The following is a 13,224-nucleotide window of genomic DNA, read 5'->3' on the forward strand; positions in this document are numbered from 1 at the left end:
AGTACCTTATATATGTTTTAAAGTTGACAATTAATCCTATATAATTTATTTTATTAATTTCAATTCCACCATTTTAAATATATTAATATTAATTACTAGCACAATCACATTAGTAAATGTGATTGATATATGCCGAAGGTGTCATTTTCCGTCGTTTTGAAATTAAAAAAATGTATTTGATGTTTGATCTTAAAACCCTTATTGGCGAAATCGAATTGCATGTTAAATTAAGATTATAAGCAAATTAATGAAAGATAAGCTAAATGATCTAAATTCAAAAGGAATGAAATAGGTTGATTAATTAACTAGGTGGGGTTAGATTAATAAAAAAATTCATAAAATTTGTTAGTGGAGATGGACTGGTTAAACACCGCTCCTATAAACAATGAAAAATAAATTAAGAGAGACAATATAGATAACTTAACTTCTAAAAAGATAGATTAAGGAAAGGTATATGGGTTATACTAATGAGAAAGATGAAGCAGGAAATCAAATTACTGAACATATACATTAAATAACATAAAAGGCCAGTTAAACATCTCTTCCTTCTATCCTTTGTCGAGCTCTTCCAACAGATGATGGCTTGCATCTGAGCAAAATAGAGCTAAACTCTAAAATACTTGTGTGTATTTGCAATCAAGATCGACAAAATGAAAAGAAATCCATAGACCAAATTTTAGATAAGTTAAAATATATTAAGGTCGCTGAATAAATTTATGAAACCCTGCCATACCAAGCTCTTAAAAAATAGCAGAAAAAGAGGAACAATAAAGCCGATACCAAAATCCGCTCTGGTACTGATCCCGCCGACGTTGAAATAAAAGATTGGGGAGTCGAACAATGCTTCGCAATCACAACTCTCACAAGTGTTGATGGTGAAGAACTAGAATACGAAGGGTTTAGTGGCCACCTAATGTAGACTTTGTAATCATAGTTTTCCTGCTAGCCATGTCTCATTAATCTGTTTTTAATAATTAAAGATTTGAGCAAAACAAAGAAATCAAAAAAACTATTCAAATACATTCTTTACTATCCATTGGATTATGTATTAGACGAAGAATATTCCCAGATTATTAAATTTTGGTCATTCATAATTTACAAATTTGAAATTCCTCAAACCCAATTCCAATATAGACCACGCTTTTAACGTTAATATAATAAATTGTCAACTAATTAACTATATATAATAAAAAAGTTAAAATTATACAAAATAAATCTATATAATATATTATCATAATATATATTATATACATGTTTTAAAGATCAACCATATGCAAGTCGATTTGTTAATTTTAATATTATAATTTTACACGATAATATTTTAAAATAATTTATTTTTCATGATAATTTATTATAAAAAAATATTGAAAATTAAATTTTGGTTATAAATTAATTTTCTTATTTTTTTTTTAAGTATGTTTTGTATAAATTTTATAAGATAAAAGTGTTTTATTTAAAAAATAACTAATTTTTTTTTAAGATTAAGCAAAATTTTTTAAAATTTGAATGTTTTTACACTAATATCTTAAACATTTTAGATTGATATTTAAAAAATTAATAAAATTCTTAAATATGTTTACACATTAAAGTAAGTATAGATCCGTAAAACGTCAATTAAAATGTCAAAATTAAAAGGAGATAAATTGATTGGGACGAATGTTGTTATCTTTTCTACTCAAAGCATGTAATATGTTGAGCTCATAATGAACATTATCCTTGTAATGGTCCTTTCAAACTATAAAATATAAAAAGTAATTTTTAAGGGAAAAAATATAAAAGACAAGTTTTCCAACAAAAATTTAACATAATTACTATATTTATGAAACACACTATAAATGAAATGAAATCAATAATTAAATAACAAATTGCAATTATAAAACTACCTACACTCACCGATCTAACCTTTGTTTTCAAGAGTGGGCCCTACCTCCTTGGAACAAAGTGCTACGACTGGTTTTAAAAGCTATGGAAGAAATAGACCAATATGCATCAACTTCACAATCCGAGGAATAGAACTTGCATTAACCAAAAATACAATTTGAAATACAGTCTAAGCATTCCCTCCTTTTTCACATGAAGAAGTCAGAGTTCTTATACAAATCTTGGCTTGCCTAACCTTAGAGAATGTGATAAGAATAGTCTTTAGATTCTACAATTCTCAAGCTCTTCTTAACACATTACCTACAATTCTACTATCCTAACTATCAATTAAATGAGTAATTAGTTATAGGCAACCGACTCAAAATAACGCAACATTCTTTTTTGTTACATCTTGTCCATGTTATCAGTGACAACCAAGCCTTGTTTATAGTCATCATTTAAAAACAATGGCAACGATTCGAATCTATTGTGCTAAATAATATCAAGGTCTTAAAATGGACTTGTGATTTCAGTGATCAAGATCCACTTGCTATGGAAACAATTATTACTTTGAGATTCATGAAGAGCATGAGATCACAATTGTATCACATCCTTTACTTGGAATAATAGAAGGAGTAGCAACACTTCAACGTGACTGGAATAGCAACACTCTAGTGTGACTAGAGTAACAACATGCTACCAAGGCATGAGTAGTAACACATCTCTGAGGCTAAAATAGTAGGTGACATACAACATTTTATAAATAAGTGTGAAACGCATATTTTTCCAAAACACATTAACATAATTCAATAAAATAATAGCATACCTTGGACAAGATGCATCATTATGGACAATAACAAAATCAAAATAATTGTAGATTGTGGAAAAAGATAGCAAAAGGAAAAAGGAAAAGCATATTAAAAAATGGCATTTATAAGGCTTGATATGCACTACTCTTCTTCATTCAATGGTAATGTAGCAAGCCTCATTCCGTGCATCCAGAAAGTAGCTAGTCACTTTGAATCTATATAGATTTTCATGTTTTAGGCGAATGAATTGACAAGTTGATCATTTGGCCAATGAAGCCCCTTGCATAGATAGAAAAATCCTAAAGTCAAAATGGTGGCGGGGGAATGGTAGTGTCCTCCCAATTCCTTAATTGTTAGAATGAATAAATTAAAATTACACATGCCATTAACTAATCAAGCCAAGTGGCATATCAAATTCAAGATGAAAGCATATAAAGTTAATATATTATGTGTACCACTACACACTTCAGTTTTAATGGAAAAATAACATTTTGAATTTGGTTTAATTAAGGCCTCAGGTGTAGTTGGGTTAATGGAGTCTATGTTCATTCTAGGAAATAGGGTTTGAGAGATTTCTACCGGCCTAAGATCTAGGAAGTGTCTCTCCTCAACACACCCATGGTGTTTTCTTAAACGCATCCCTTCTCAACCTTGATTAATCATATAATGATATTCTACCTCTCCTATGTTTTTTGGTTTTTATTCATTAGTGCAATTAGAGTGGTTCTCAACATTAGTAGAGGATTTTGGAAAGAGGGATAGGAATTGGTTGATCTTGAGGAATCTTTTGTGGAGCTTAGAATGTATGGAAAAATACAACCATCCAAGGCATTTCCTTTTATGTGAGGTTATAGAGGTTCAATGTATAATTCAAATCAAGAGGCTATAATTATAGATAAAATGACTTTCTCTACTACATGAAGAATTCATGCTTAGGAGGAAAACCACAGAAATGGCTTAGTAGTTACATTGGAGACTCTCTTGGAGCAAAAACGAAAAATTCAGAATTAGATGTTAAGTGTAATGTACTGCGTCCTAAGGTTGCAAATTTGACTAGGAGTCTTCAGTCAGCTATTTCCAATTTTAGAATGTCTATTGGTTCATGTGTTAAAAAAACAATGATTATATTCACCAAATTCTTCAAGAAGTGGACATCAATGGCATGACTAGGACCCCGCCCTTCTCTTATGAAATTAAAGAAAGCATATAACAATCATGATTTTAAATAAATCCAGGTTTTATCATATTCTACAAAGTTGGTCTAATTTCTAGGTGTCTTTTATAGGGAATATATGATTAGAATATTTTAGGCATCCACGACAAAGGATAGTATTGTCATTTCTATAATTAACTTACAAATGTTTGGAAAATCATTGAAAAATGCATTATGAAAATACAAATACAATCATTTCTTTTTGTATTATTATGTTGTTTAGTAAAATTGCAACAATATTTTAATATAAAGATTATTTGTTTCTATTAGAAAAAAATTAATTCATGAGTTTAAGTAGTTCATTTAGTTTTTATAAAGTAGTAAGTTAAATAGATTTATAAAAACAATTTCTTTAATTAACATACTTAGATCAAAATAATTTTCAAATGAGTGATGTTTATAGAAAATTTTAACTACCTTATATATGTTTTAAAGTTGACAATTAATCCTATATAATTTATTTTATTAATTTCAATTCCACCATTTTAAATATATTAATATTAATTGCTAGCACAATTACATCAGTAAATGTGATTGATATATGCCGAAGGTGTCTTTTTCTATCGTTTTGATATTAAAAAAATGTATTTGATGTTTGATATTAAAACCCTTATTGGCAAAATCGAATTGCATGTTAAATTAAGATTATAAGCAAATTAATGAAAGATAAGCTAAATGATCTAAATTCAAAAGGAATGAAATAGGTTGATTAATTTACTAGGTGGGGTTATATTAATAAAAAAATTCATAAAATTTGTCAGTGGAGATGGACTGGTTAAACACCGCTCCAATAAACAATGAAAAATAAATTAAGAGAGACAATATAGATAACTTAACTTCTAAAAAGATAGATTAAGGAAAGGTATATGGGTTATACTAATGAGAAAGATGAAGCAGGAAATCAAATTACTAAACATATACATTAAATGACATAAAAGGCCAGTTAAACATCTCTTCCTACTATCCTTTGTTGAGCTCTTCCAATAGATGATGGTTTGCATCTGAGCAAAATAGAGTTGAAACTCTAAAATACCTATAAGTGTTTGCAATCAAGATCGACAAAATGAAAAGAAATCCATAGACCAAATTTTAGATAAGTAGAAATATATTAAGGTCACTGAATAAATTTATGAAAACCTGCCATACCAAGCTCTTAAAAAATCACAGAAAAAGAGGAACACTGAAGCCGATACCAAAATCCGCTCTGGTACTGATCCCACCGACGTTGAAATAAAAGATTGGGGAGCCGAACAATGCTTTGCAATCACAACTCTCACAAGTGTTGATGGTGAAGAACTAGAATACGAAGGGTTTAGTGGCCACCTAATGTAGACCTTGTAATCATAGTTTTCCTGCTAGCCATGTCTCATTAATCTGTTTTTAATAAATTAAAGATTTGAGCAAAATAAAGAAATTAAAAAACTATTCAAATACCTTCTTTACTATCCATTGGATTATGTATTAGACAAAGAATATTCCCAGATTATTAAATTTGGGTCATTCATAATTTACAAATTTGAAATTCCTCAAACCCAATTCCAATATAGACCACGCTTTTAACGTTAATATAATAAATTTCAACTAATTAACTATATATAATAAAAAATTAAAATTATAAAAAATAAATCTATATAATATAATATCATAATATATATTATATACATGTTTTAAAGATCAACCATATGCAATTCAATGTGTTAATTTTAATATTATCATTTTACACAATAATATTATAAAATTTCACAATTTTGAATATTAATTAATATAATGAATTATTAAATGATTTATTTAAATTTATAAAGAACATAAATATAATGAAAAATTATAAAAAATATATCATAATATAGATATTTATTTAGGATAAGAAACGTTTTTCAACTTAATAAGAAAGAAATGTTATAATGTCTTATAAATATTTTCATTTGGTGAAATAAGAAATAATATTCAAATTATTTAAAATAAAAATAAAATTAAAAATTTATTACAAACTAATGCTTATAAATATTGTTATGATAGTTCGATTTTTAAACTCCAAGTTTTGACAAAGGTTGCTTATCTCTCTCTCTATATAAGCAATCTAGATCCATCTTAATTCTTATCAAGTGTCAAGAAGGATAAAATCTCTAGAGGTGCAAACATTTCTTCAAGTTTTAAATTAAAAAAAAAAAAAAGATTTGTACATTGAGACATTTGATCCCTCTTGACATTTGATAGATTCATAATTAAGATGGATCTAAGCTGGTATATAATATTATAATATATATTATATACATGTTTCAAACATGATGATTAACACTATGCGATTCAATTTGTTAATTTTAATCTCACTGTTTTACACATTAATATTATTTTTGTTTGTTAGGGTACATGAGTCCTAAGATGAATGACATGCCTAACCCGTGGCTTGAGTAGCTACGGTTTGTTAGGATACATGAGCCTTAAGATCACTGACATGCCTAACCTGTGGCTTGAGTAGCCATGATCTAGGGGTATCTAAGCCATCAAAATAGCCCAGAGATCGCATCCGGCCTAGGCCACACTAGCCATTTGCATGGCTAGATTCACACCCAACCTAGGCCACACAAGCCCTTTGCATGGCTAGATTTTTGCCCACTAAATTTAGAACTGGTGACCTTTTCACCACGAAGTGCCTTAGTAAAACACCCTATCACCATATGCGTTACCCCTTTAGATTCACATATTAATATTATTAAATACAATGTATTGTGAAATAAATAAATTATTAAAATTAATAAAAATGAATATCAATTATAATAATTAAAAAATAATTTATAAAAAAATATAATAATGTATTTTAATATTAAATATTTTATATAATTACATTCTTTACTATTAAAAAAAATTAATAGTGAAAGGAATATTATTTTTAATTATTCTTTTATTTAACCCTGTGAGGATGTATGACAATTATAAAATTATATTTATAATTAAATAAAACATTATAAAAATAATAATTTCTTATCTTCAATAATCTAGGTGTTTTGAATAAAAGGTGATCGGTATAAAGTTGAGGAATTCTTGGAAGTTAAAGATTAATGTTCAAAACTTGTAGATAGTCTTACTTGCAAAACCAAAAATTGCTAATAATGGTATTAACTCATTGTTTCAAAATGCTAATAATGCTATTAACACATTGTTTCAAAATTCGAGTGATAGGTGTGGAGGCTTATTTACAATTTTGGAGGGACTATTGAAATATAATATTTATGGAGTTTGGGTATTGAAACTACTAGAATTTTATGTTCTATACTAAGAATTGAAGATTGAAAAGGAAAAGAGAATTAATCAACTCAATATCTTTGGCAACTCATTGATAATCATAGGACACATGTCTAAAGACACCATCCAATCAAATATCAGAATGGCCTCTGCCACTCATCATATTTAATAATAAATTAAAGGCTTTTCTATAATGAGCTTTTATCATGTTTTAGGGAAAACAATTTCAAAGCTAATAAGGAAGCTAACTAGGCTACTTGAAACAAATAACGAAATCTTGTAATAAGTGGCAAGTTCATGTGGGAAGTACTCCCATAAGATTTAATTTGGCATTTTGGTAACACATGGGAAAGTCAAATGCCTAGAAGAAAATCCATGTGGTTGCAAGCTAGTGGAGGGGATGACAAAATGTTCCACACCCCAACCAATAACCCTCTCTTCCTCACATCAAAGTGAAATCGAAATTACAGGGTATGTCGTATACTCATAGCTAGCATGAAATAGTAGGGAAGGAAATTGTATTAAGGAAGTAACCATAGATTTGTTTGTGCGAGTGTGTTCTTTGTTAAGGGTTCACAAGGAAAACAATGGTGCATCTCAATTGGGAATTAGAGCTTGATGTAGGTTGCCTGGACTTCATTGTGCAGCATGAGATTCATAATCAAGTGCCCTTGTTTTCCTTGGTCAATAACAGATTGGGAATCCAAACCTAATTCTAGGCAGAAGTGAGTTTCTTTCATACATTGCCAAGAAAAGTTTGGAGGTCGAGTTTTGTTATATATGGGATATATCCTGGTCTTCTAGTGTCGTTGGAAAGTAGATGGATGCATAGCCAATGAGGTTTGTGTTGATAAGTGGTTGTCATTGATGTCAACCCAAGCAGCACTAGGGGCTACCTCGATCTTTCATGGGCATTTTTACTTGACAACTCATCCTACTCTAAGTCAAGGATATTCTAGATGGATTCTACTCATCGAGATGTTTCCATTGATATATGGCACACCACGTAGTTCTTCATGGTTTGAGAGTTATTCATGTTTGAAGTTAGTAACCCCAGTTAGTAGGCTAAAACCCCATGGGGTTGTGTCATGGCAGTCATCATTGGTTGTGGTCATTGAATAATCACTAATCAATATTTTTTATGCTCCTAAAATCCCTCCAACGTTCACTTTTTGAGGACCCTCTCAACTCAAGACATTTCTATAAATAATGACCCTCATATCCTCCTCTAGTATGCACTTTTCAACGAACTAACTTGTGAGAGGACCTATGTAATTTTTCGGCCTTCATGAGATTGTAATGCAGGATCTGTTGTAGGGAGTTTAATATTTTGTTGAGTTCTAGTTAGGACACAAAATTATGATCAAGTTTGAAGGTATGTTTTGAAGCAAGTTTAGAGGCTTGGATTCTAGGATTTCGCTGCTTCAAATAGGTCATCGTGGAATTTTCGCTATAAATTTTTTTATACAAAGATTCATAATCTGAAATTAAAAACAATTTGATCCAAAGTCTTGATGAACCTCGTGACTGAATTTCCGATCTTGGTTCGCTATATTTTCAGATATATGATCTAAGGAACTTAGGGTTTTTCTAGGGTCCTGAATTCCATGTCAAACAGGTGATCTTGGGAAAATTGTCATAAATATATCTCGGAGCATTAGATTCAAATTTTGTAAATAGTGACAGAAATAGGATGAAATGTAATTTTTTGGCTATCTTTTTCAGGGCTAAAGGTCGAAACAATGACATGTGGAACTTCGTACAAGTTCTCTCTATTGAACGGGTATATAACCAGGTCATCGTGGGAGATTGGGCATAACTATTTCTTGAAGAATGCAATTTCGATCAGATCTATGGGGTTGAAAAGGGAACTTAGATGGATATCATAGGACAAAATTTCAGAACATGGAGATCCAAAATTACATAGATACAACAGATTCAATATCGAGCTCCTAGAAGGCAAGAAAAAGTATGCATTCAAGGATCACTGCAGTAAGGAACACACATCAACAGTTAAGGGTACGTCTGCTACAACAAGGTATGCATGATTAGTGTTTGCATTTAAATTTTGAGTATCATCTCTGACATATGTTTTTGTAGGACAACATAAGTATATTGTTTTGTATTTGTTTGGGTCTTGCTTATTAATGCATGTGCAGGAAGGATAACACTTAAGAACAACTCAGACACATACTAGAAGGAAATGAAATGCCAAAGTGTCATTACTTGAAGAAAGCACAACAATACCTCAACAAATACAAGTGATCCAAGAATCAATGTCGAGTCAAGTGCCTGGCCTTGTCAAAAAGCCAGTGCTGTAAAAGAGTCATCATTGTAAATTTATAAAAGATTCATCATTGAAAGAGTCATTATTGTAAAAGAGTCAATCTACCTAAAGCCGAAGAGGCATTGTTGGGAGGTATAGGAATCACTGTTGGGATGATGTCATGGTTGGGTTGCAGGTCATAGTGTGTTTGGGTGTTTATTCAAGTACAAGAAAATCATTGTAAATCATATTGTATTGTGGATCATTGTTCCTTGTACGTGAGTCCACACTCTTGTCTTACTTTTGATCATTATAGGGTGGTAGGGAGGTGCTATGCAGGTGCATGAATTCATCTACAAGTTGGAGCTTGAGAACACTTCAGGGTAGTAGGTTGGTTTAGGATGATGGGGCATCCATTCAATTGATTACTGAAGAAATCAGGGCATTGGGGTGTCCTTCCAGTGGGAGCTGGAGAAGAATTCTTTTCTAGAATGCTAGGAAGTTGTAACTTTAATTTCAGTTAGGGCCGAAGATTAAAGAATTTATTAGAAAAGCGTTCGATGGTTTTTGACCCGGAGGGGGTTTTCCACCTAAAATTCTTGTGCCTGTTGTGTTCTTTTGTTTATTTTTGTTACTGGATAAACATTAATAATAATTGAATATTAACTAATGCTCCAAAAATGTTTAAAAGTGCTAATTGCTAAGGAATATTGATTTAGCCCCCCTCTCAGTATTTCCAACAATTGGTATTAGAGCTTGGTTCCTTCAATAACAGTCTAACAACTGGAAAGAGATCATGGAATACACCAAGAATAAAGTTCCTTTGTTCAATGGAAATAACTATGCACTTTGGAGTGGAAGAATGTAGGTTCATTTGTCAGCACAAGGATACAAAGTATGGAAATCATTGAAAAAGGCTTCACACCGACCCCAGATGAACAAGGTAAGAAAAATATGGTATATGATGCAAAGTCTAAAGATCTTATTATCATTGGGCTTAGTGAATCTTTATATCCTAAGGTATTAAGTTGAAAAACTAATAAAGAGGTATGGGGTAAGATTGAGAATATATATGCAGGTGACTCATAGGTGAAAGAAGCAAAGCTTCAAATTTTCAGGGAAAACTTTGAGAAACTCATAATGAAGGAATATGAAGATATTTCTGCATACTTTCAGCGTGTTGATGAAACAAAAATACATTGTAAGGTTTGGGAGAACCTGTCGACAAAAAAATTGTTGTATTTAAAGATCCTCAGAACCTTGCCAGTAAGATTCAACCCAAAGGTATCTGTCTTGGAAGATAGATTGAATCTGACCAATTTCAACATAGATGAATTGCATGGAATTATTACGGCATATGAAATGAGGATTGAAGAAGAGGATGGTAGATCTCACTTAGAAACAACATTTTCCGCATCCAAGAAGACTAGTAAGGACAAGCAGAATCCGAAAGCAAAAACTTGCAGTTGTAAGGATGAAGAAAAGGAAGAAGATGAAGAAGAATTTTCAGATAAATAATTTGCCTACTTCACACTGAAAATTAGAACGGGTATGGGAAAATTCAAAGGTAAAATTCCATTAATATGTTTTGATTGTGGTGAGGTTGGGCATTTTGTAGCCAACTGTCCTCACAAAAATGAAGCTGTTACGAAGGGAAAGAAAGGCCATAGGAAGTACAACAAGCAAGGCAAGAAGAAATGGTTTAAGAAGAGTTTATTTTCCAAAGAAGATAGCTCCTCATCTAATGAAGACAGTGATAACGAAGAAGAAATCAACATAATATTATTGTTTATGGCCAAGCACAATAAGCAAGAGGCATCTGATGAAGAAGGAGAAGAAGATATGACTGAGGTTGAATTTCAAAACGAAGTGATCAAGGTTATCAAAGAGCTCAAGGTCAAAAAGAAGCGCATCAACACTCTTGAAGATGAATTAAAGACAGAAAGGGAACATGTCTTAAATATTAAAATCAAGGTTGAAGAATCGCTTAGGAAAGAATTAAAGGAAAACAACAAGGAAAGAGAGGCATTGGAAGCTGAAATAGTCTCTCTATGAAAGGAAGTAAAAAATGGAAAAACTCTTCAAAACTACGCCAACAACTCAAAGGCATTAGAAGAACTCATCAACAATTAGCGATCATGCAGTGACAAGAGTGGTATTGGTTACAAAGAAAAATTCGAAAAGGAGTCAAGTCATTCTATGACAACAAAAGAAGATGGATATGCAAAATATACTAAGCAGGTAGATCTCTTAGCTAAATCAAGAAATCAAGACTCGCAGGAAGTATCATGGAAAACAATTCCTCGAAGAAAATTTCCTCCCAAGTATCAAACTATCTTTTATGGTCATTGTTATTCATGTGGAAGGTTTGGACACATAGTTGTAGAATATCGCATGCATGTTTGTAATGAATATAGCTCTAGGAGATCTTTCAGAAATGGATATTCCAGAACTCAACAGAATATCAATAGATTTGATCATTTGAGAGATGATGTCAAATGTTACAAATGTAACAATTTTGGACATCTGGCTAAAGATTGCAGACTTGGAAGATCTTCAAAGGAATTCTCGCAAAATCAGAATGAATAAGTATGGAAAAAGAAGACTGAAAATTGTGTTATTTCTCTCAAGGCTTAAAGCAACAAAAACATTTGGTATGTTGACAATGGTTTCTCAACATATATGACTGGAGATAAAAATAAGTTCATATCCTTGAAGGAAAAGAAGGATGGAACAATGTCTTTTGGAAATGACAGGTCTTCAAACGTCATAGGAGCAGGTACGGTCACACTTGGAAGCAAGGATGCATTAGCAAAGGATGTGTTGTTGGTTGAAAATATGAATCACAATCTGCTCAGCGTTGGACAAATGTGCGATCAAGGAAACATGATGTTATTCAACTCTAAGAAATGTGAAATCAGGAAAGGCAAATTTGGAAAAATTATGGCTACAACAAGTAGAGCTCCAAATGACATATACATTTTGGATGAAACACCTAAAGGGTGCTTTTTGGAAAAATAAGATGAAAGTTGGTTATGACACAAACGAATGGGACATATAAATTTCGACAATTTTGTTAGGATCAACAAAAAGGAAGCAGTAAGAGAAATGCCTAAAATTTAGAAACCTACCAATACGATATGTGAATCTTGTCGGCATGAAAAACAAACAAGATTTGAGTTCAAGACGAAGGAACACTTTGTGTCACATCCATTGGAATTAATACATATTGATCTATGTGGTCCTATGAAAACAAAAGGTTTAGACGGTTTAATTATACTTTATGCTAATGATAGATGATTACACTAGAATGAGAGCTGTTAGTTTCATAAAGAAAAAATATGAGGCATTCGAATGTTTCAAAATCTACAAGGAATTGGTCAAAAATGAAACCAATTTGAAGATCAAATGTCTGAGATCAGATAATGGCAGAGAATTCACGTCTAAATCATTTCAGCAATATTGTGACGAAAATGGAATAAAAAGGAAATTCTCAACAGCTAGAACACCACAGTAGAATGGAGTTGTTGAAAGAAAAAACAGAATCGTATAGGAAATGGCTAGAACAATGTTAAATGACTCAAAATTGGATGATAAATTCTGGGTTCAAGCAATCGATACAACTGTATTCATTATAAATAGAGGTCTTCTCATGAACAATTGTAACATGACTCCATACAAACTATGGAAGGGAAGACCGACTAACATTAAATATGTCAAAATATTTGGAAGTAAATGCTACATCAAAAGAGAAGACCAAAAATTGGGCAAGTTTGATTCCCGTGTTGACGAAGGTATTTTCGTTGGTTATTCACACAAAAGAAAGGCTTATAGAT

The sequence above is a fragment of the Pinus tabuliformis genome, chromosome 3_2, assembly GCF_031772625.1.
Source record: "Pinus tabuliformis cultivar Carrire ecotype Pingquan chromosome 3_2, CPIR1, whole genome shotgun sequence".
NCBI lineage: Eukaryota > Viridiplantae > Streptophyta > Pinopsida > Pinales > Pinaceae > Pinus > Pinus tabuliformis.